Genomic DNA, 23,768 nt, shown 5'->3' on the forward strand with positions numbered 1-23,768 from the left:
CTACACAATTGTAGCTCACTGAGAATCCTGGGGCTGTGATCACCCTTGCCCCAACTCACCCATAGGAGAAGTTCTATGTTAGAAAGGACAGGCTGAGAAGACCAGGGGCTGGCACTTCCTTCCCCAGCCGGCTTACAGAGCTGGAGTATAACCCCTAGCTCTGGTGCAGTGGCACAGGGTACTGCCCAGGGGATGTGGTGACCCCCAGGATGTACAGCTCTGCAGCTCTGCCTGCAGGGGCTATTTGAAACAGAGAATGGAGAACTCCATGCCTAAGGATGTTGTCCAAAACAAGGGAAATCTTGGTGGAGAATAAGAAGAAGCCAGTAGCTCCAGGATACAAACAAAACAGCAGAGCATTCAGAAGTTCAATAGACAGAATCGGACAAAGAGCAGCCAGGAAAAGCCCTCCTGGGATCACAGGCAACACAAGGTAGGATCCTCCCAGGCACAAGGGGCTTAAACACAACCTCTGACCCAACACTGGCTTGAATAATAAGCCTTCATGACCCAGGGGTGACTCCTAGGAAGCCAGGCTTAAAAATAAAATCACAGCGGCCGGGCGCAGTGGCTCACGCCTGTAATCGCAGCACTTTGGGAGGCCGAGGCGGGCGGATCACAAGGTCAGGAGATCGAGACCATCCTGGCTAACAAGGTGAAACCCCGTCTCTACTAAAAATACAAAAAAACTAGCCGGGCGAGGTGGCGGGCGCCTGTAGTCCCAGCTACTCGGGAGGCTGAGGCAGGACAATGGCGTAAAAAAACTCGGGAGGCGGAGCTTGCAGTGAGCTGAGATCCGGCCACTGCACTCCAGCCTGGGCGACAGAGCTAGACTACGTCTCAAAAAAAAAAAAAAAAAAAAAAAAAAAAAAAAAAAAAAAATCACACTCACCCTGGGCAAACCGTAAGATTATGGCATGCCCAAGACTAAGCCTTCTTGGGAGCAATTAGAGAAAGAAACTCCAAGCTACTAGTCCATGGCTGAATATGGGGGCAATAAACATAAATTCTCTGAATTATTATGGCAGCCTGTAAGTCACACACACATCCAAAGATAAAGAGTAAAAATATAACTGGCTAAGGGGGCTTAAGTACCACCTTTGGCCAACGAGTGGTTTATGTGGACCCAGACCCAGGAGCAGCCCCTAGGTAGCCAAACTAAAAGATAAAAACAAGGGGAAAATATCTAAGCATGGACGTCAGAGGTTGCACACTGTGGGAGAAACAGACATCACAGGATTAGTTCAGTCCAATCATTAAACAAATAAACAAATGACAAAACATACAACAAACACCACCAGTCCTGGGGGTTGGGAAGGAAGGGAGTCCGTGTCCACAGCTGCTGTAAAATATTATTACAGTGTCTAGTTTCAACACAAAATTGTGAGACCTGCAAGGAAACAGCAGTTGTGAGCACACATCTCCCAGACCTTGGTTTCAAATACCATCCTCTAATAAAAGGAAACAGGGTTTCTTGAAGAAATGACTGAAACTAGCACTTGGGCAGAAAATAGAAGATAAACCTGGAGCATCTTAGGAAGTGCTAAAAGCAAACAAAACCCCTACATTGATAGGGGTATGTCCAAGGGGTCACAGAAGCCAACAGAAAGAGCTCCCAGTGGCCAAAGCTGAAACCATTTGAGCAAAAAAAAAAATGAACAAAATAGTATTAGATTATAATCCACAGTACAAAATAAATATTCATGGGTCCATACTAATCTAAAACAATGATTGAATAAATAAATAAATGGGGGAGAAGAGCCAAATCTCCTGGCAAGAGAATTTTAGATAATTTATGTAGATACTCTTCCTTTAACGAAAGGACCATAAAACCCCAATCCTTAAATATGGACTGTTCATAATGACTTTCTTCCAAAGAGTACTATGGAAGAGGGGTAACTTAGTGTGGAGAAACCTGACAAACACTATCTCAGCTGAGTGTTCAAGGTAAATATCAACAGTGACAAATCATGTTGATACTATCTACCCTTCATACGATGTGATGAAAATGACCCATGACATCCATGGTTTTCCTTTAAACCCCTATAACACCACTCTACGTGTGAGAAAAACATTAGGCAAATTCCAAATTCCAATCGAAGAGCATCCTATAAAATACCTGACTGGTACTCCTTGATCTTGAAACCATCAAGGTTATCAAAAACGAGAAAAATCAGAAATCGTCACAGCCAAGGGGAGCCTAAGGAGACATGCAAACTAAATGTAACATATCATAAATCGGATCTGGGAACAAAAAAATACATTAAATAAAAACTAAGGAAACATGGGGTGTATACTCAAAAGAACTGAAACGAGGAACTCAAACAGATGTTTGCATGTCCACATTCACAGCAGCATTATTCGCAACAGCCAAAACGTGGAAACAACTCAAATGTCCATTGATAGATGAATGGGTAAACAAAATGTGGTACATACATACAATAGAATATGATTCTGTCTTTGAAAGGAAGGGAATTCTGACACACGCAATAACATACATGAACCTTGACAGCATGACACAAAGTGAAATAAGCCATACGCAAAAAGATAAATGTTATATGATTCCACTTACATGAGGTACCTAAGCAGTCAAATTCATAGAGACGGAAAAGAGAATGGTGATTGCCAGGAGCTGAAGGAGGAGAGAATGAGGACTTAGTGTTTAATAGGTACAGTGTTTAACGGGAAGATGAAAATGTTCTGGAGATGAACAGTGGTGACGGCTGCACAGCAATGTCAATGTACTAATGTCACTGAACTTTACACTTAAAAGTGGATAAAATCATAAATTTTGTGTTATATACATTTTGCCACATTTCTTTTCAAAAACAGGAAATCTGAGTAAACTATGGAATTTAGTGAATAAGAATGTTTCTATACTGGTTCTTTAATTGTGACAATTGTCAATACCAATGCAAAATGTTAATAATAGGGAAACCTGGGGACAAGATATACAGGATCCTTGCTAACTTCTCAATTTTTCCGTAAATCCAAAAAGTCCTAGAAATGAAGTCTATTTTTTAAAAGGAAACATAAAGGAGAAATGGGGGGAAAAAGACATGAACATGAAACACAGAAAAACACTGGTATGGTTGGACAGATGTAAATCCAACCACACCAGTGATAACATTAAGTGTGACTAGATTAAACAATCCAATCAAAAGAAAGAGATATCTGATTGGATTTTTTAAATGACAAGATACCACTATATGCTGCTTACAGGAGACATTTTAGATTGAAAGATACAAATAGGTTGAAGGTGAAAGGATGGAAAAAGATACACAAAACAGATATACAAACAGCAACCACAAGAGAAATGGACTGGCTATACTAACATCAGACACAATAAATATTGTGGTTATCCTGTTTGCTGTACCAGTTATTATATAAACCCCTTCTTCTGCAGAATGGACCTTCATTGAAAATCTGGTTCAGATGTCAAGACAGATACCAGACTTACATCAACAAGGTATAAAAATCTTCATTACTTCTGTAGTGAGGCTTTCTGAGGGCAGCAGGGCAGGCTTTCCAAGCTTGTCCAAATGTGGGTTGAGTGAGTAGGGGAGAAAGACTGGCTTGGGGTTTCTATCATGACCAGGCAATTGGGGGAGGATGAGAGCTCCTGTGCACTACCACAATAGAGATCTATTCACTTGGGTTGAGGGAACTCCAGGCAAGAGTATCAGCAATGTCTTCAAAGAAGCCATGAAAGTGTCCAGAAGAGAGGCCAGGCACAGTGGCTCATGCCTGTAATCCCAGCACTTTGGGAGGCTGAGGCGGGTGGATCACTTGAGGTCAGGAGTTCAAGACCAGCGTGGCCATTATGGCAAAACCCCGTCTCTACTAAAAGTACAAAAATTACCCAGGTGTGGTGATGTGTGCCTGTAGTCCCAGCTACTCAGGAAGCTGAGGCAGGAGAATTGTTTGAATCCAGGAGGCAGAGGTTGCAGTGAGCCAAGATCACACTACTGCACTCCAGCCTGGCAAAAAAAAAAAAAAAAAAACAAAAGTCCGGAAGAGAAAGAGAATACATTAAAGATTTTCTAAGCCCTGCCTTGGCTTCAGTGCTTGAAGGGTCAGAAAGTCAGGTTAGCAATGTGGGAGAGTAAGAGTAGAAAGGAAGAAGAAAGCTGACCACACCCCCTTCATTGACTGCTGGCCGCCCATCTGTAGCAGGTCTGAGCTGCCACGCACAAACTGCATGATGGACATGAATACAATTTCAATCCCTCTTTCTAGGAGCTCTCCCAGCCCAGCAGAAGGAGTGAATGTGTGATGACTGAAGTGTGCAGAGAGCACTAAAGGAGCAACCAAGAAGATGACATTTGCACAGGCCCTTGATGAACAGACCATCTTCTGGTTGGAAGGAAGGCATGTGCAAAGGCAAGGTAGCTGAGAAGGCAAGATGGACTTAGGGAATTACAAGACATTTCATACGCATCCTGTGTTCTTGTCCAGCCAAAAACTGTTAGGAAATAAGATGTCTGCAAATATCAGATTATGTAAGACCTGGTTAAAATAAAAAAATTAAAAAAAAAAAAAAAAAAGCCTTTACCTGCAAAGAAACAGGTAGCCATGAAATAATAGTAAGCAATATTAGTGAATGGCATTTGCATTTATTAAAATTTCTTTTTGGAAGAAATATGGATGACTGGCAGGGACCAGAATGGAGACAGAGATAATAAATATGAGACTACTGTGATAGTCCAGGCAGAAGACAATGAAGGCCTGAATCAGAGCCAGCAATGATAGTAGATGGAGTGAGGGGGATAGTTTCAAAAGGAAGTGACATGTGAGGAGAAAGGTGACCTAAAATGTCTGCGTTCAGTGACTAGATAGATGGTGATACTGTTATCTAAGCATTGCCTGAAGAAGGAAAATGAACTGGAGTGAAAAATGATGAGATCAACTTTGGACTTGCTGAATTTGAAGAGTCGGCTGTAGCTGGGTGAAGCTGTCAAGTATCATGTTGGATATTTAGGAATGTGATCAGCACAGAGATCTGGTCTGGAGGTGTCCAGAGATTTGATTCAGTTGGCATGACCCCAAGAGGGACAGTTGAAGCCATAGGCATTGACGATCCCTGTGACTGATCCTGTCATTTGGGTTGAATTTCTTAAATTCTTAAAGATATGTATGCTGGCATACATGTAGAAAACCAATTTAGGCTTAGAAAATTCATCAAAAATATTCAAAATATTAAAATTAAACATATTATCTTACATTAACAGCAGTAATAATAATTGTTTCATATCCATGAAAGAGATGATATTGTTTGCATCTTTAGAATAGGTCTAGTTTTGCATCCTACTCTTTTGTTCAATTAAGAAAATCTGGCCGGGCACAGTGGCTCACTCAAGTCTGAAATTCCAGCACTTTGGGAGGACAAGGTAGGCGGATCACGTGAGGTCAAGAGTTTCAGACCAGCCTGACCAACATGATGAAACCCTGTCTCTACTAAAAATACAAAAGTTAGCCAGGCGTGGTGGCACGCACCTGTAATCCCAGCTACTTGGGAAGCTGAGACAGGAGAATCACTTGAACCTGGCAGGCAGAGGTTGCAGTGAGCTGAGATAGCGCCATTGCACTCCAGCCTGGACGACAGAGCAAGACTCTGTCTCAAAAAAAAAAAAAAAAAAAAAAAGAAATAAAGATAAAAAAGAAAGAAAATCCTGGCAGGGCATGGTAGCTCACACCTATAATCCCAGCACTTGAGGAGGCCAACGTGGGCAGATCACTTGAGGCCAGGAGTTCGAGACTAGCCTGGCCAACATGGCAAAACCCCGTTTCTAATAAAAATACATAAATTAGCCAGGCATGATGGTGTACACCTGTGGTCCCAGCTACTTCTGAGGCTGAGGCACGAAAATCACTCGAACCCAGCAGGCAGAGGTTGCAGCGAGCCTAGATTGTATCACTGCACTCTAGCCTGGGCGACAGAGCAAGATCTGGTCTAAGAAAAGAAAAGTAAAGTAAAGTAGAGTAAATCTTAACCAACTCACAATTAGAGGTTGTTGGGAATAGCAGCTGATAATTGATGGCTTTTCAGATAGTTCTGTAGAGTCCGAACCATCACAGGTTCAAGATAACTTTGGAGAGTTATCTTGCTGAGAGATGCCATCGGTGTTCTGCCAGATGCTAGATTGACAAGCATATCACTCTCAAAAGTGGAACGTTTGAATGTTTGAACTAGAGCTAACGGGAAATAAATTCTTAAGCCTCTTTTTGGTTGCATTTACATCTTGAAAGCATTTGTTATTATTTTCTTATACTCTTTTGCATGTGGTTTTGAAATATGTGCAATGATATACCATTAAGTTATTTTTCCAACAAGCCAAGACAATTACCTGTTAGAAAAGAGTAAAAACCTCAATAATTAAGCCAGTTGCACCACAGTTTAGTCTGCTAAAGAATATCCAAGAGCTCATCTTTAACGTTAAAATCCATGTAGGGTTTTTTTACCCTGATGGACTTGGTTCAATCTATTCAAGGTACTGAGTGTATATCACTGAGGATACATAATTTGAAAAAGCTACTTGAAATCATAGAAATGGTGTTTGCTGGAATTATGACATTAAAGAAAAACGGCAAGTTTTTTTGATATAACTTTAGGAAGCAATTTCACAATAGCTGGTAAAACTGAAGTTGCACATACCCTTGAATTCAGCAATTCCTCTTCTAGATATAAACTCTCCAGGAACTCCTACCACATGCAGGAGGAGACATGAACTATTCATTTCAGTGCTGTTTATGACAGAAAAAAACAAACAGCCTAAATGTCCATCAACAGAGAATGAATGAATGAACTGTAATAAATGTTTACTAGGCCGGGCGCGGTGGCTCAAGCCTGTAATCCCAGCACTTTGGGAGGCCGAGATGGGCGGATCACGAGGTCAGGAGATCGAGACCATCCTGGCTAACACGGTGAAACCCCGTCTCTACTAAGAAATACAAAAAATAGCCGGGCGAGGTGGCAGCGCCTGTAGTCCCAGCTACTCGGGAGGCTGAGGCCGGAGAATGGCGTGAACCCGGGAGGCGGAGCTTGCAGTGAGCTGAGATCCGGCCACTGCACTCCAGCCTGGGCGACAGCGCGAGACTCCGTCTCAAAAAAAAAAAATTAAAAAAAAAAATAAATGTTTACTAAATGAACTTAAGCCTAAAAGTATCAACATGGATATATCCCCAAAAATTCATGTTGAGAGGGAGAGTTACATAACTATATTAGCATATCATACCACTTACAGCATATTTCAAAACATTACAATAACCTGAATATTATCTGTACATCATATATATGCAGCAATGTTATTAAAACAATAAATAATAAACACCCAAATGAGCAGTTATGTCTATGTTACTCAGGAAAGAATAGGCTATGGAGTGTCAATAAGCACATCCCAAAATCCCATTGGCTTATAAAGACATATTCCTCATCTGATGTGAGTGTGATACGAGTCAAGTGGCACTTGTATCTGGCCATTTGGGGCACATGGCCTGCAAGATGCACCACATCAGAGAAGGACGGGGGTGACCACCCTTGCTCTGAATGCCTTGATCCCAAAGTGGTTTCAATTCCTATTTCTCTGGCCGAAACTTCACACGACCCCAACTTAGATTTTTTAGCGAGCTCTAACTCTCTGGTATAGTGGTAAATTCTGAAAGAGGAGGAGAGAAAATGGGTTCTGGGAGGAATTTATAGGGTCCTTTAACTGATTCTGAAATATTGTAATACTTTTTAAAAACCTGAGTGTACTATGGTGCATAAACTCTTGGTGAAGCTCCAAGGAAGCTTGATGAAGTTGCACTGCGTTGTTCTCTCTGGGTGCTTGTTTGTATTATCTCATTAATCTTTAAAAAACTGATTCCACTTCTTCCCTCATTTCAACACTTGTATGAGACCTTCTGCTTGGTATCCTGCGGACCTTTATAGGGTAAACACATATTTTTTTTTTCACAGTATCTTGAAATCACAACATTCTGGCTGTGGTTTTGTCATATTCACAAATTTTAACTATTTCTTTCAACACGATCAAGTTAAGGAAGCATATTGTCAATCACCAGTTATTCTCTGGGAATAAAGTTATGAGTGCTTTGATAACCAGGTACGACCTATTGCATTCAGCAAGCATTGACTGTATGTCTTCAAGAGCCGGCACTATTACAGATTCTAGGGACAAAGAAGTCTCATTTTCTCATGGAAATGAGAAAGGGGACAGATGGTAAACAAGAAAGCAAAAAGTAAACAAAATAATTTCAGGGCAATAAGGTCTGAGAAAGAAAAAAACAGAGAAATGAGATGGAGAGTTCTGACTCTGATTAGGAAACGGGCACCCTAGTGGCAAGAAGGAGATGGTCATGATAAAATCTGGGGAGAGAGTATTCCAGGCAGAAGGATCTTCTAGTTCCTTGCTGAACCCACAGCTAGTGCTCCCCCAGTATGCATCCTAACACTGCATCTCACAGTATGACTCCTGAAATAATTGTTAATTAAACAAAATCCTCTCTCCTAGTAGCATGGAGTTTTAGGAAAATACAACCTAAAGACATCAAGCACTTCACCCTTTCATGTATATGCCACAATACAGCCCGTTGATGTGCACAGGCAAAAATACCTGCTAGTCTTCACACATATGATTATGATTTCTCTTCCATTTTGTGTTCCATTGATCTTACATGTCTTCAACATGTGAATTGATGAAAAGAATTTTGCTGATGTCCTGTTCCCCTTTACTTCCAGGCATAATGTTTTAATCAACTTTGTTCTTTGGCTTCTTGACAAAAGTGTGATCTGTAACATTTTTCCTACAAAAAAAAGGAAATGTAAAATATGCTATTCTCTTCTCTACCTTTTAGAGACAAAATTACTTACTTATGTACCAGGAATTCATATTTTGCAGTTGTTCTGGAAAAACTCAAATGGCTTAACAGAGAGGATGTTGGGCTTTAAGGGGACAGGTACAAGAGTAATATTAATACTACTAAAAATAATTACTAATTACAATATTTATTATACATTTACTATGTGCTTAGTATTGCACTAAATGCTTACGTGATTTAATTTAAACTTATTTAAATTTCATAACAATACTATGGGGTAGGCAGTATGATTAAAATTTTGCGAATGGGGAAATTGAGGCTTAGAAAGTTTAAATAATTTATCTGTGGCCACATGGTTCTAGAAGCAAAAGGTGAACCCAAGCAATCTAACTCTGTATCTGCACTGCAAAAATCTAACAAAACCATGACTATATCATGCTCTTAGATGAGGGTGGGAGGTGTAGAATTAAGGAGAAAGTCAAAGTTGCTGAAGGAAAACCAGGCAACAGAAGCAAAGAAAGGAGAATGTCAAGAAGAGCGATTTTTAGAAGGTGTTGATAGTGCAGCTGACCCCTGAGAGTGAGCACCTTCTTAATTCTTTCATCTCACACCCTAGGCATCTCTCTGGCCTTGAGCTAGTCCTGGCTCTGGGGAAGTAGAGGACTAATAGAAGATGAAAACAGGCAGAAGGGGAGGATCATGTAGAACCCTGTGCGTTATACTCAGAACTATAGCTTTTACTCTGAGATGGGAAGTTATTGGAGGGTGTTAGGAGAGGAAATAGCATTATCTAATTTAAGCCCTCAACTTTGGTTGTGGGTTGATAACAGGGTGGAGGAGGGTGAGGGCAGAAGCAGTGAGACAAGTTAAGAAACCATTGCAGTAATTCAGGCAAGAATGATAGTAACTTGGACCAGGTGGCAGTGGGATGGTGAGAAGTAGTTAAACTCCAGACAGATTTTCAAAGTAAAGCTGACACAATTTGCTGTGGGACCAGATGTGGGAAGTGAGAGAAAGGGAGGAGTCAAAGATGATTGAAGCATTTACCTTAAAGTCAAGCCATCTGAAGCCTAACAAAAGGCTGTTGAACTTAGAATTTACAAGATGCTGGATGGCCTTGGTGAGAGCATTTCCTAGGGAGTGGTAAGGGTAGAAGTAAGATGGGACTAAATTGAGTAATAAATGAAAGATAAGGGAGTAGAAGTACTAAGTATAAACTATGCTGTGTGTATGTGGACAGAAGACTTGATAGTAGCTAGGATACCCTAGGTTAAGGAAAATGCATAAAAATATTCTTAAGTAATGGGAAAGAATTAAGTATGTTTCTGTGCTGAGAACAAGAAAGCAATAGAAAAAGAGTGATTGAGAACACCGAATACAAAGAGCAAACCTCCTGAAGAGATGGGAGTAGGAGTGATGTAGCCCAAAGCACAGGTGGAGGGGCCAGGTCTGGACACAGGAGGATTTTGAAGGGAAAGAAGGAAGAAAGGAGGGGTATGGCTGTCACTGTTTCTGGGGTGGGAAGGGAGAAATTGAGGGAGCTCCTCCTTGACAGGCTATACTTTTTTCTGTGAATTAGAAAGTAATATCATGAGCCAAGTGTAAGGTTGTTCAGAGTGAGAACGGTGAAAATTTTTAACATTCGCTTGGAATAAAGAAGCATAGGATATGGGCTGCCATGAGGACCTTGCAAAAGCTGGAGATTGTAAATATGTAGCTGAATCAATTCACATGGTTAAGAAACTGACTTACATAGCAGGAAACTGCTTATACAATATACTTCAATCCAATAACACAGTGCGTCTCATCTCTGTTTCGTATGAATTGATAAAACATGATCTACAGGGCCAAAGCCACAGTTCCAACTATTTAAGAAGAATGGTGCCCACACTTTTCCATTTAAGTTATGTATAGTGCAAAACTACATCAAAGCCTAGTGCTAAAATAGGTTTAGGCCAAATTCAGATTTATTTCACTAAAGAGCTCCATATCCTTTGCTTCTTTCACACACTGTTTTGAAGAATATATCTATTTCAGTTTTCAGTCTCGTCCATTTCAACATCCAGTTTCTCCGGCAGTAATAGATATCAAATAATCATGAAAAATTTTAAGCTCACTTTATTTTATATTTTATTTTATATTTCGTAAAGGCCTGTATCATTTGGTATTTACCTGAAACACAAATCTTAAAATTAAACTATTTTATTATTGAAACTTTTCCAGTATGCTTTTAAGATTTCTGCAAGTCTCTCCGTTTAAGAAAGAGATGACTAAATGTAGTAGAAAACTGCCTTATCATTGCGATAGTTGTGTAATTTATTTTTTTCCATTGGACAATGTGCTTAGCAACTTGCACATTAAACCTTCTATTAAGATTATATTAATATCATAAATATGCAAAAAGGAAACCACTCTGAAAGTTCAAAATAATAACAATAACCTTTCCCTCAAGTAAAACCTTTTATCTTGAGATCTCAATGCACTTTCCTACAAGCCTGAGTATCCTTGCCCAGCCACTTTTGCAAGGAGACAGTTAAAATGCTGCCTTCACTTTATTCACTGACTCCAAATGCTAGTTAGGCTCACCGGAAAGCAAAGCAGATGCCTAATGTAATCATGATTTTAATTCTTAACATTTCCTACAGCAGCATTTATAACCTTTAAGTAAACAGGACCTCTAGTCTGTAAAAAGCCCCAAGTGGATGTCTCTTTCTTCTTTGCTTTATTCTTTAGCCATGGCTAGGAAGGGGCAGAAGGTTGTAATTCTGGCAAACTCCCACACATGCAACATGGACTCACATCTCTCACAAAGAGATACGCATGCACACTGATGCAATCATGGCTAGAAATGAATCAGGGCCCTTGAGACAGGAGCTCATGACTAATGCTCTCTGAGGAGCCCAGGGGCAGCTCGGCGAACCAACTATATCCGGGCCAGCACAGAACAAAGCACAGGTGAGCAATGAGCTATAGCACAGGGAGCGGGAGGGGCTGATGCGTGTGGTTCCAGGGCCTGGAACACATCCTCCGAAGGTAATTCCCATGTAATTATAGAGTGCCAAAAAGGGAAACTGAGCTTTGGCCTGGGTCATGCGTGCAAACTCACTGTAGGATCTACGGTGACTTCCTTTACTTCTCTGGGCCTCAGTTTTCTCATGTTGAAAAAGGAAGAAATTGTATAACCACATCAGAAAGACTCCTTTCTCCTCCACACCCTACGAAATACTCAAAGTCATTTTTTCCTGTTCCCTCAGGAGACATAAAGAATGTCATAAGAAGAAGTGGTGGGAATTGTTCTCCTAAAAAAATATTTTAGATTCTCAAAAACGACTGACAAGTTCTCCAGGTTGTTTCAGCACCACTTGTTCTGTTTAAAACACTAAACAAGCAGGAATACTGGAGAAAAAAAAAGTGTTTCTCTCTTTATCCTAAAGTATAGTCATGCGCTGCATAATGCTGTTTAGGTCAATGATAGACCGCATATGATTATAACACCATGTTTTACTGTACCTTCTCTGTGTTTAGATACACAAATACTTACCATTGTGTTACAATTGCCTACAATGTTCAGTACAGTAACATGCTGCACAGATTTGTAACCAGCCTAGGAGCAACTGGCTAGATGACACAGCCTAGGTGTGTTGTAGGCTGTACCATGTAGGTTTGTGTAAATGCATTCTAATGTTTGCACAACGATGAAATCGCCTAATGAGGCATTTCTCAGAACGCATTCTCATCATTAGGTGCTGTATCACTATAATGTCCACGGAAGACATTTTACCAACCCCTGTCCACTTCTGTGGGTATTTCTCTGACAATGTCTAGTCTCCTAGAAGTGCCTAACGTGGAGTGTGGAGTATCTTTCACCACAATGCATAATTCTGCCTAGTCACCACTTTCTCTAAAACCTTTATCCCCTAAAGCATCTTTTTCCTGGAATCACATCCCAGGGAGTAATTTATTAAAGAAATAACTGAAATCCATAAATTTGTCAGCCTTGTTTCTCACCTGAAGGAGAGGTAAAAAAGAAAGATAACCTTCCCCAGCTTGGGTCAGCTGGACCTAAATTGAAGGGGTCTTTAAAGCAAATATATGAACATTTGGGGAAAGGGAGGCAAGGAAGGACCCTTGAGAGAGATGAGTGACTGCTCAGCCTCGAACAGTGTCTATTACACACAAATATCCCAAGGTTTCCTGTTTGCCTTTGAAAAAGTGGGAGGAGGGAACAGATTGTCCCAAATTTTTCTTTTTAATTGATGTGACTGGAAACCAAATTTTTTCTACTGTGGAGGATGTCTGCAGTCTTAGTTACTCCCTTCAAATGGAAGAACAAAGCTCCCACGGAGGAACTGGAGAGAGCTGAGCTGAACTGAGCTGTAGGTTGATCACATTTCAAGGTTTGCTTGTAATCAATACTACTTTGGTCACCCCTAGATCGTTATTGCAGAAGCCTCCCTACCAGTATCAGGATCCTACTTTACTCTGTAGCCACTTCCTGGAGTTCTTCGAAAACTCTAAAAGAAAACAAAACCCAAACACATCACATCAGAAAGATGAGGCATTAAGAAGCTTAAAAAGCTTAAGAGGAAGTAGATGCTTGTGTAGGGGAGTTTTTAGATTAGGGTGAAAGAGACAGACATAGGAGGAGAGAAAGTCAGTTCTATTTCCAAAGAAAATGAGAAGTTGTTTTATTGAAAATTAAACCTATATCAGGGCCGAACCAGATCCACCAATAAAGTAGTGCTCTTTATTACTCCTCAGGTGTTTGGCATAGGTATTTTCCACTTGCAGCTAGCGTCTTAACGGTATATCTCAAACAGACATTTGCAAAACCAAACAGGTGAGGGGCCATATTGACTCTTTTGCAGAATTCACATTCTGCAAAAGAATTCACATCCCTAATACACAGAAAATATGATTTATAAAAATCCACTATTTTTTCATAGAACCATTCAGGAGCACAGCAGTGATACAAAGTGAATATTCCTAGACTCTAACATAAAAAAAAAATCTAGTCAAAATGTATTGTTTTCAGTGTGTCGAAAGAAATTGCACATACATGTAGCAAACAACTTTACATTGAAAAAAAAATCTTTACTGTTCATGGATTAAGTTTTACCTAAAGTCCTATTACCTGCAATGGTGCTCATCCTACAGATGTTTACTCATAATCTATCTTGCTCTTTATAAATCGAGTCAACAACTATTACATGTCTTTTATGGACTCAAAATTTCAAGAACTCTGTGAGAGGCATACAAACAACATATACATAATGTGCAGTTATCCATGACATGGATTTCAACTGTATCCCCCAATAACCCAGGTTCTTTAGGTCATAAATGGATGGGCTTTATCTTCTAACAATCCACATCATCTATAGCAGATTTTCCAGATGGTAAGCAATGGAATGACTAACTGTCCAGGTTTTCCCAAGACTGAGGGAGTTCCTTGGATGTGAGAGTTTCAGTACTAAAATCAAGAAGATCTCAGGCAAACCTGGATAAGTTGGTCATCCTAGAGAGTTAAGGGAGAAATTACATCATTCAATTCTATCAATGTAGTAAACACATACTTGTCCTCTGCTTCTTCCTTGTCTTTATTTCCCTCCCTTCCTATCCCATCTTACTCTCTTAGGGTAGCTCTATGGCACAGTGACTAAGAGCCAGATTGTGGTTTCCAAATAGATATGGGTCTAAATTCCAGCTTTGGCATGTCTTTTAAAAAATCTTGCACAACCGACTTAACTTCTCCAGTCCTGCTTCCTTACTAGTGAAATGCTGAAAATTATTAGGTTGTGACACATGAGAAAATGCATATGAAGTACATACCATCATGCCTGATACATACATCATGCTTTATACATGTTAGTCACTATTGTCTCTGGATCATGCCCTTATGGATACTTCCAGCTTCCAGGGTTCTGGTTCTGAGACCAATACCAGGGCACGCTATAGACCAACAGGAATTAAACCTTCCCACCGAAGTGCATTTGCAGAGCCATATGCAAATCAATCCTTTGACATTTCATTAATGAGAAGGCAAAAAGTAGGTGCAACTGAAGGCAAGAAGTAGGTATAACTAAAGCAACATCCTGATTACCCACTTTTCCAACTATTCTCATCCAATCTCTTCAACCAACCCCCTTGCATTATTGTTCCCATGTGGTCGACACACAAACACATAGAGACATACACATCAAATAAACACACAGAGGCACACACATACACACAGAAGTTTTTACATGGCTGAGCTAGGAGAAGCCAAGTAAAACACTTTTTCCTTTGTTTCTAGACTATTTAGCAAATATGAGGAAAAGGATGTGGCACTGAAGAGGGGACTCAGAGAGACAGGGCCAGTGGGTGGAGGAGGAGAGGACGTGCTGGGAAGAGAATATGCAGAAAGGAGATTTTTTTGGGCCACAGAGTTTTTGCTAAAAGCAGCTAGGAAGCCCCACAGCTCCAGTGTGTGTGAACTCCTGGTAATTTCCTTGGGGAATCCCGCCTCAGAGAACCTCTACCCCAAGAATTAGAAGGAAGCTAAGCTAGGTGAGTTTCCAAATGGAGGGGGTGGGTGAGTGACTAAAGGCCTGAAGACCGGCCCAGAAGTTTCCCAGTGGGCGTCCCCTGGCTGCTCTGACAGCCACAATAGGAACTCAGCCCAGAAGAGGGGAATGCCAAGGCCAGGGACGATTGCTAGTGTTTTCCTTTGTCTCTCAGCTTCCTGTGTTTGAAACGAAGGCATCCGAGGCTCTCTGTGGCCACTCTTGCCTGGGATTCTTTCCTCAAGAGGTGTTCTTGAATTTATGAGAACTGCCAGGAAATGGCGTGAGTCACGTCTTCTTAGCAGACAATATTCAGCTTTAGAAATTCCCAGAGATATGACTTGTTTATAGGAAAGGAAACAGGGCTATTCTGAGCTGCCAGGGGAAGAGGAAAGCGCTGCTCATTTTTTAAAATACCGTGTTGAAAGGTCATACATGCGGCCAGAGTGCCAGCAAGAGCCCAGTATAGACACTGATGTTAGCAGTTCATTTGCCTACATCTCAGGCGATATTTTTGAGCATGGCATTTTAAAATGCGAGTTCCATGGCATTGAAATTCCACTCCCAGTCCTAAGCCCAAAGGCCTGAGCAGGCTCCGAGGGGTAGTCAGTGGGGTGGAGGGGTGCAGCTAAGGGTTTGTTAGGCCTGGCTGAGGGGAGGGGAGGAGCACATACAAAGACACCATCTTTCTCTACTTTCTAATTTCACATTTCTTGAGCATCCGGCTGATTTTTGTTCCCATATTCCATGTTCCTTCCTCTACTGTCTTCTTGGTGTGAACAACTGCCATGTCCATTGTCTTTACCTTAAAAGATTGTTCAAAGCGGCCAACTTTGGAAGATGTGTCCAAGGAGAGAAACTCGGGGGAATTCCTACTCCTGCCACCCTTGCTTCTGCATTGGGCCACTTTCTTGTACAAAAAGTTTGGTCCTGAAATGTTTGAACTCATGAAGGCACCGTTTACACATCTGTCACTGTTAGCAGAGCCAGTCAGCTGACCACAGGGATTGATTTCCAAGGAGAAGATAATCCACTGAGTATTCCCTGATTCAACAATAATTAGTCAATGTGATATTTTCATAGATACCACATCTGATAAAATCAACACCTTTTCCTAATTATAGAGTAAACATTTCAATAGGAATAGAAGGATGCTCCTTCAATGTGATAAAGATGCTCTTGGCTTAAAGTAAATAAAGTTTATAATTAACTGGTAAACATTGAAAATCAGAAACAAACACAAAGAATGTCCTTTAGTATGATTATCTCTGTTTGGGGTTTTTGTTTGTTTGGTTTTTGGGGTTTTTCTGAGACAGAGTCTTGCTCTGTCACCCAGGCTGGAATGCAGTGGCACGATCTCGGCTCACTGCAGCCTCTGTCTTCCAGGCTCAAGCAATGCTCGTGCCTCAGCCTCCCGAGTGGCTGGAACTATCAGCTAGCATCATTATCACTTTAGATTCTCTGGTTAATGCAGCAAGTTACAAAAACAAAATGAATAAATTTTGTGAACTAAGGTACTAAAGTACAAGAAAATCACACAAATACAACCTGAAAATGTCAAAAGAATTAACTAAAAGCTTTCTTAATTTAAATAAGGAGTCATAAAGTGACTTGGAATAAGATAAATACCTAAAAGGCAACAGTATTTCTATATAGTGGCGATAACCAGATAGATAATATAAAGCGAAAGAAAAGCCATTCAAATAGCAACAAATATAAAATATTTATAAGCTCAATAAGAAATGTATTAAAAGTTTTAAAACCTTGATTGGGGGATATATTTTTAATAATTAAGAGGAAGAGTTATATTTCTATTAGATGGAAAAATTCAACATAAAGATGCCAAGGCTCCTCAAACTTACTAAAATAATTCTGTCTAATCCAATGGGGCGTTTCTTGGAGGTCATTAGAATGAACATTGACGAATTGCTAAGCTTAGTGCTTATCTTATTAAAAACATTCAAATCTATAAACAGGAAAACTAGCCAAATACAAATATTCTTAGGGATCAGCCTTGTAAGATATCAGAACCTATTGTAAAAACTGAAACTGTGCATTTGATGTAAATATAAAAAGAAAATAATGAAATCCCCTGAAACACCCTATTATATATATGTGTCACATTTTACAGATGGCCTCATAGTTGACAAAGTTTTCCACCTGCATTATCTTTTGTGCTTCAGAATCATGCTAGGAATCAAGTCGTATTACTATCCTCAGTCTTAGTTCTGAAGAAACTGAAGTTTCTTCAGTTGTGGCTTGACCAACATAATAAAACTAAGATAAACCCAGACTTGAACCTAGATTTTCTGACTTCTCTTCCCAGGCCTCTTTTCACTACATTGATATCACAATACATTGGAGAATATACTTTTTTTAACGATGCTGAAATTAGGGGGAAAAAAATGTTTCAGCTTGCTCTTACACCATGTACTCCTGCTAACAATAAACAAACAAAATCCTGTAGTTGTTTGATGAAACACAGAGATAGGACACTGAACTAGGGTCTGTGTCTGTGGTTGTCCCTCACTGAGCCCACTCACGAAATGTGAAGCTACAATGCTTCCTATTCACCTCCTCCCGCCCCACCCCCACCCTATCAACCCCATCCACCCCAGATGAATTCCTTATTGTCACTAAGATGCAGCAGTGCCCAAAGTGAAATTGAAACTCTCCAGCAAATTACTGTTAAAAGAAAGTGTAGTCAGTCTGTTTCTGGGGAGGGGTTGGATAATTAGAGAGTAACTGATTAGGAGCACACAGTTAAGAGTGAGGACAAACAGAAAGAAGAAAAGGAGTAAGCAACTCATACATGGTACAGACCCACTATGTGGGACAACTACTCATCTCTGATATTGTAGCAAAAAGGCAGCTGTAAACAATAAACATACATGCTAGCCTTAGATGAATGGGCACAGCTGTGTTCCAATAAAACTTTATTTCCATAAACAGGCAGCAGGCAGACTATACATTGATGACTCCTGTACTAAGCAATTTAAGGTAGTTTTTCCATTCAATTATCCAAAAGAAATACTTTTAGATAAGAAATCAGAGGTTACTCAACATGACCACCTGACATTAAGATGGATACAAGTATTCGCCTCAGTAAGTGGCAGAGCTGAAATCTGAACGCAGGTCTTGTGACTCCTGAGCTGGGAAGGTGGGAAGTGTGTAGTCTTCTGATAGGGCAGCCTCCTGTGACTCAGAGGTGTTAACTGGATTCTGTGGATGTGAAGTCTCAGCAGGTAGAAGAGAAGAGGCCTGAACAGGCTGCATCTAATGAACCAGACATATGTTGCACTGAACCAGGCTGGGAGTATGTGGGTGATCTCTGCTGCGATCATTTCACAAAGCAGGGAGGTATGGACATGCCCACTCACCTCAGGCACACCCCTCGCCTCCAAGACATCAAATCCACTCCCCCTAACACAGAGCAGGGTGCAGTTGTGGTCAGAAGTGAGTGGGAGAGGGAGGGTAGGCAGATGGGTGGCTGTTTATGGAAACCAGGAAATCCCAAATAAAGTCATCTAGAGCAATTCGGGCAACTTCTTTGAGTCCAAGCTTTCCTTTCTGTGGAATAGAAATGTCTGTCCTCTTTCTTTTCTCTTTTTTGTTTTTAGCAAGATGTCAGAATAATACAATAGGGGGGGGAAAAAAACTCTGTGTAAAATTCATTGGGCACCTCAGGGATACATGTCATTTGATGACATAGTCTCATTGTCACCCGACGCCCCATGACTTCAGCTGGCTCCAGAGTCTGCATGTAGCTTTCTGTGGGGAACTTTGCCATCTTTACATTTAACACATCTCTGCTGATGGACCAGCACTATTAAGCTGGTGCTTTGACAAGCACATCGACAAGAGACCAGGAGAGATGCCATGTAAAGGTTAAAGAACAGTGACTAAGGGGAGCAAATGAGCTTTTAAACGAGCCTGACACCATCCAGCTAGTTTTCATACTCCCTCCTGTGAAAAATCTTGACATATTGGTACATTGCTATGAGTTATTTCTTCATATATCGGTGTATAGTGGCCTAATATTATTTGCTCTTGCAGAGTGTTATCTAGGACTACAAACTTATTTTATTTTAAGCTCAATGACATTTCATCAACAGTTAACACAGCGTGAGTAGCTAAAAGTCACTTCAGGACAGTACATGAGGCCTCTCAGATGTTGTTGCTTTATTGCTTGACTGGATAGTTCTCTGACTTTCTCTACTTTTGATGGTTTCTGTTTTTACCCAGCTTTGTCTGTTTTGAGCTGTGTTTTTTCAGTCCATTATTATATATTATATTATTTATTTCACCACAAGATTTATTTATTATCTGTATTAATGAAAACTAATTTGTTTCATTTGCCCATGTTAGCTATGCCTAAAAGGGAAAAAAATTCTCTCTAGTCATACAGAGAGGGATAGAATGGAAAGGAGATGGGGACAGTCACTGAGGAGTCTCTAAGAGGATTCCATCCTGGAGAACCTCTGCTCTGGGCTTGGAGAACTGGGCTCAAACAAGGCAGGGTTCATGTCAAACCCTCGGCAAATTCTCTCAATTTGGGACTGAGTCTCTCATGGTGCCTAGACGTTGATCATGCTTTCTGGAAACTCAGAAACTGTTGGTCCTAATCTCAATTCAGCTATTGACATTCTGGTCTTTTCTATTTAAAGTCACAAAATTGACTGTTTATTTTCTAGTTGTAGTTTAATTTTGTTTTGTTTTAAGCTCTCTGAGTTGATTTCTGCCCAATCAATAAGATGAGCCATACATTTAATCTGATTCTGTCATTGAGACAGCTGAACACCCTGGCAATTCTACAACCTACGCTGGATAAGTTCAGCCCATATAAACTCAGCCCATTTCCAACACCTCTGCGGCAGCTTTCTCATCTGTAATATGAGAAAACACTCACCTAGTTCACAGAATTGTTGGAAGCATTATATAATAAACAAGACTGTACTATATTTTTAACTGATGACATATATTTTCCTAATAAAAAATAACATTCTTAATAAAACGATAATAATATATGTCTCCAAGAAGACGAACACTAGATTTCCTGGGTGTTTTGTGTGTTGTAGAACTTTGCTGGTGCTGACAAGAATTTGCCAATCAGAACAGTTACATTCATTAATAAGAATAAACATTGACTTTTGCAGTTCTCTACTGATAATAATTTAGCCCTCTTTAAAAAAATCTATAAAAATATAACATACATATAGAAAAGTGCATAAATGTTATGTGTGATGAAGTTTCATAAAATGAATATACCTGTGAAACCAATACTCAGATGAAGCAAGAGAATCCCTACAGCATCCCAGAACCAGCCCCATGTGCCCCATTCCAGGCATTCTTCATCTAAAGAAAACTCCTTTCCTGACTTCTAACGATATAGATTAGTTCTACTAGTTTTCATAATTTTTTTATATATGGAATTAAAAAATTATGTAGTATTAGTACAGGACTTTCTAAGCTTATTTAAGCTTAGCTCATAAAGAAGATATGGGTTCTGAAGCAGTCTTCCTTTTTTAGGCTGACTTGAGGAAAGAGACCTGGAGGAGGAGGGTGAGTAGAGGAACCCTATAATTTGTCATCCAAACTGGGACACCTTTGAGAGTGAAAGGAGGTGCTATTCATAATAACAGTGGACAAAAGGCATAAGCAGTGACTGTCCCCAGCAAACCAGGACATGTGGTCACCCTGGTGAGAGGGGATGGTAGAAGGTAGCAGGGACACACTGGCAGGAAAAATCTGTCTTTGGGGCCCGAAAATAGAATCCATTCCTGTTGCCTGATATGGATTCAGGACTGGGGGCTGGTAGCACACTTCCCAAGAAGTGTTGTCACTGGTAGAAAACTCAAGTCAATAAATACTTACTGAATTCCTGTTATGCGCAAGACGCTGCAATGGCACCAAGATGGCTCGGGCACTGTCCCTGTCCAAAGTAGCTCACAGTCTGATAATGGCAATGAGATAAGTTCACAAATAGGTGAACTGTAAGGTGGCTGCCAATGGAAATGTGTGAAGTATTATGTGGATTCCAAGGATGCATACAGTGTTATTTGGATTACAAGGAACGGGAGATTGTGCCCACTGGGAGACATGGGAAAAGCAAGCATCATGGGCTAGGTAGCATTCAGCATGGTCTAGAATCTTACTTCAGTGCTCCTCAACTATGCACATTAGAATTAGCTTTTCTAACACCCAATACTCAGGCAGCACCCCAGAATAATTAAATCAGAGTCTCTGGGAATGTGGCCCAGGTCTAAGTATTTTAAAAGCTCGCCCAGGTAACTCCAGTGAAGAGTGAAGCCTGAGAACCACTATTCTAGAAAGATGAGTAGGCATTAGCTGGCAGGAAAGGTGGGGCACAGAGGAGGCCATGGAGAGAACAGCTGTGAGTTAGTATATTCCCTCTTTGGTAGGCACATAGAGAAGAGTTGCCCATTGGGAATTAAATATGGAGGAAAAGCAGCAGGGCAAAAATAATTTAACCCCCTTCAGGAAAAAAATATTAATTAATTATGAAACCATTTGCTAAGGCCAATAACAGGGATGGATGGGGAAAAGATGCACTGAACACCAAGGGAACACAGAGTGGCAATAAATCCATCATAAATCGCACAAGCCATCAGATAACGTCTGTTCCTCACATTAGCATCCCATTAAGCTGCTATTAGTGATAGCAAGGAAACTGAATGAAACCGGCTTCCTGGGTTAGCACCAGCAGCCAGGAAGACTTAACAAGCTGCAATCCTTCACTGGTACCTTTAAGGACCTGAGGTCCATTTGTAAAGGATGCTTAGAGGCCCCAAACCTTGACCTATCACGCTCATGCTGTGGGAGTTTGTGGGGGGGCTGGAATTAATCACAGCAGGGACACAATTTACCGATCAATACCAGCCAATTAGAAGGCTCCCTGCTGTGGAGAGTTCCCTTGGAATGCCAGATGACCTTTGCCCTTGACTTTTTGTGGGGGCAGATGTTTCCTTAGCACAGCTACTGATAAGAACGGTATTCCGAGGGGCATAGCTCATTTCACATGCCAACCGCTGCCCAGGCATCTTGGGGCTGAACTTTTTGAGCACTTAAGCATGAGCCACCTGCCAATGGAAAGTAAAGAAAAATAGGAATGGAAATTATAGCAATAATTAATTTACAGCCATTGTGCCACTTTTTCTGTGAACTCAGCCCTGACCTTCAAGAAGCCACTGACAAGAGCAGAAAGTTAGGAAACTCAGTCTTTGCCCGGAGTTCACTATTGTGTTGCTGTCCTGTTCTGCAGCCTCCACTACCTGTCAGAGAGGAGATTCTAAGGCCTGGAGAACCACCTAGAGGGAAAAAGTCCGATAGCTACCACTGTTTCCCATGATCTGGCTTGGGGACTCCAGCTTGAGCCTGGGTGGGCCCCAGAACCCCCATTCTCCCAGGACTTCTGGATAGCTGTTTGCCCTTGTTGTTTACAAGTCTTGGCCAGTATTTTTTAAAATCAGTTTTCTGACATCTTTGCCACAGAGGTAATGTGCCCCAGGACACAGAGAAATAAATAAATAAACATTTATTTATTTAAAAATATTTACTTAAAAAATTAATAACTATAAGATAAATCTATGAAGTGTTCTGAAGTTTACCATTTTTTTGGTCACTTACTTTTTTTAGTCATATTTTAAGGCAAACAATCTATTGTTTACAGCGTTTCCTGGAGACTCCAGGACTTCGAGCATTTGACCTCATCCTTCTGGTTGCTTCATTTCCTCTTGCAGGATTTCCATCATGGTTTCTTCGGATGCCAATTTGGGAAATCCTTCTCAACATTTTCTCTCCTAAGTATTCCTCTGCCCCTTTCACCACAGAGAATTATGGTTTTCAAATGAAAAATAAAAACAAGTTTGGAGCTGACTTTAATAAGTACAAGATATGGGGCAAATCATACAGTGATTCCCTCCCTGTCCTTACCCTAAACCACAAACTTTTTTATTTAAGTCAAACCTGATATAAATGATGATCAAAAATATCATTGAAGTGAAAAACAAACTTTCAGAAGGTCCACAAATTTTTGGAAGGAATTGTGAGCAGATATGAAAGGAACATCATCATAGATTTTGCCGTGGAAGTGTAGACAGTGTGGGAGAGTTTTGCAAACCAATGATACATAAGTGTATTAGCCTCGAGAATATTTAAATATTTAAATGTGCAACTCGGCAGAAGTCACCATCTCTCTATATCGCCCTGCACACCCACTAGCTCCTTAAGTCACTCTATGTCCCTCCCCAAATGTGCAACTGTCACCCTGTCCCCTGATCTGAGGAAGGACTCTGCCCAAGTTCTTCACTTACACAGGAGAGGGCAATTGTCCACATTCCTTTTCAATCTCTGCTGTGTTGCAGTCTTGACAAAAATGTTTAGCCTGAA

This window comes from Papio anubis, chromosome 10 (assembly GCF_008728515.1).
Source record: "Papio anubis isolate 15944 chromosome 10, Panubis1.0, whole genome shotgun sequence".
Taxonomy (NCBI): domain Eukaryota; kingdom Metazoa; phylum Chordata; class Mammalia; order Primates; family Cercopithecidae; genus Papio; species Papio anubis.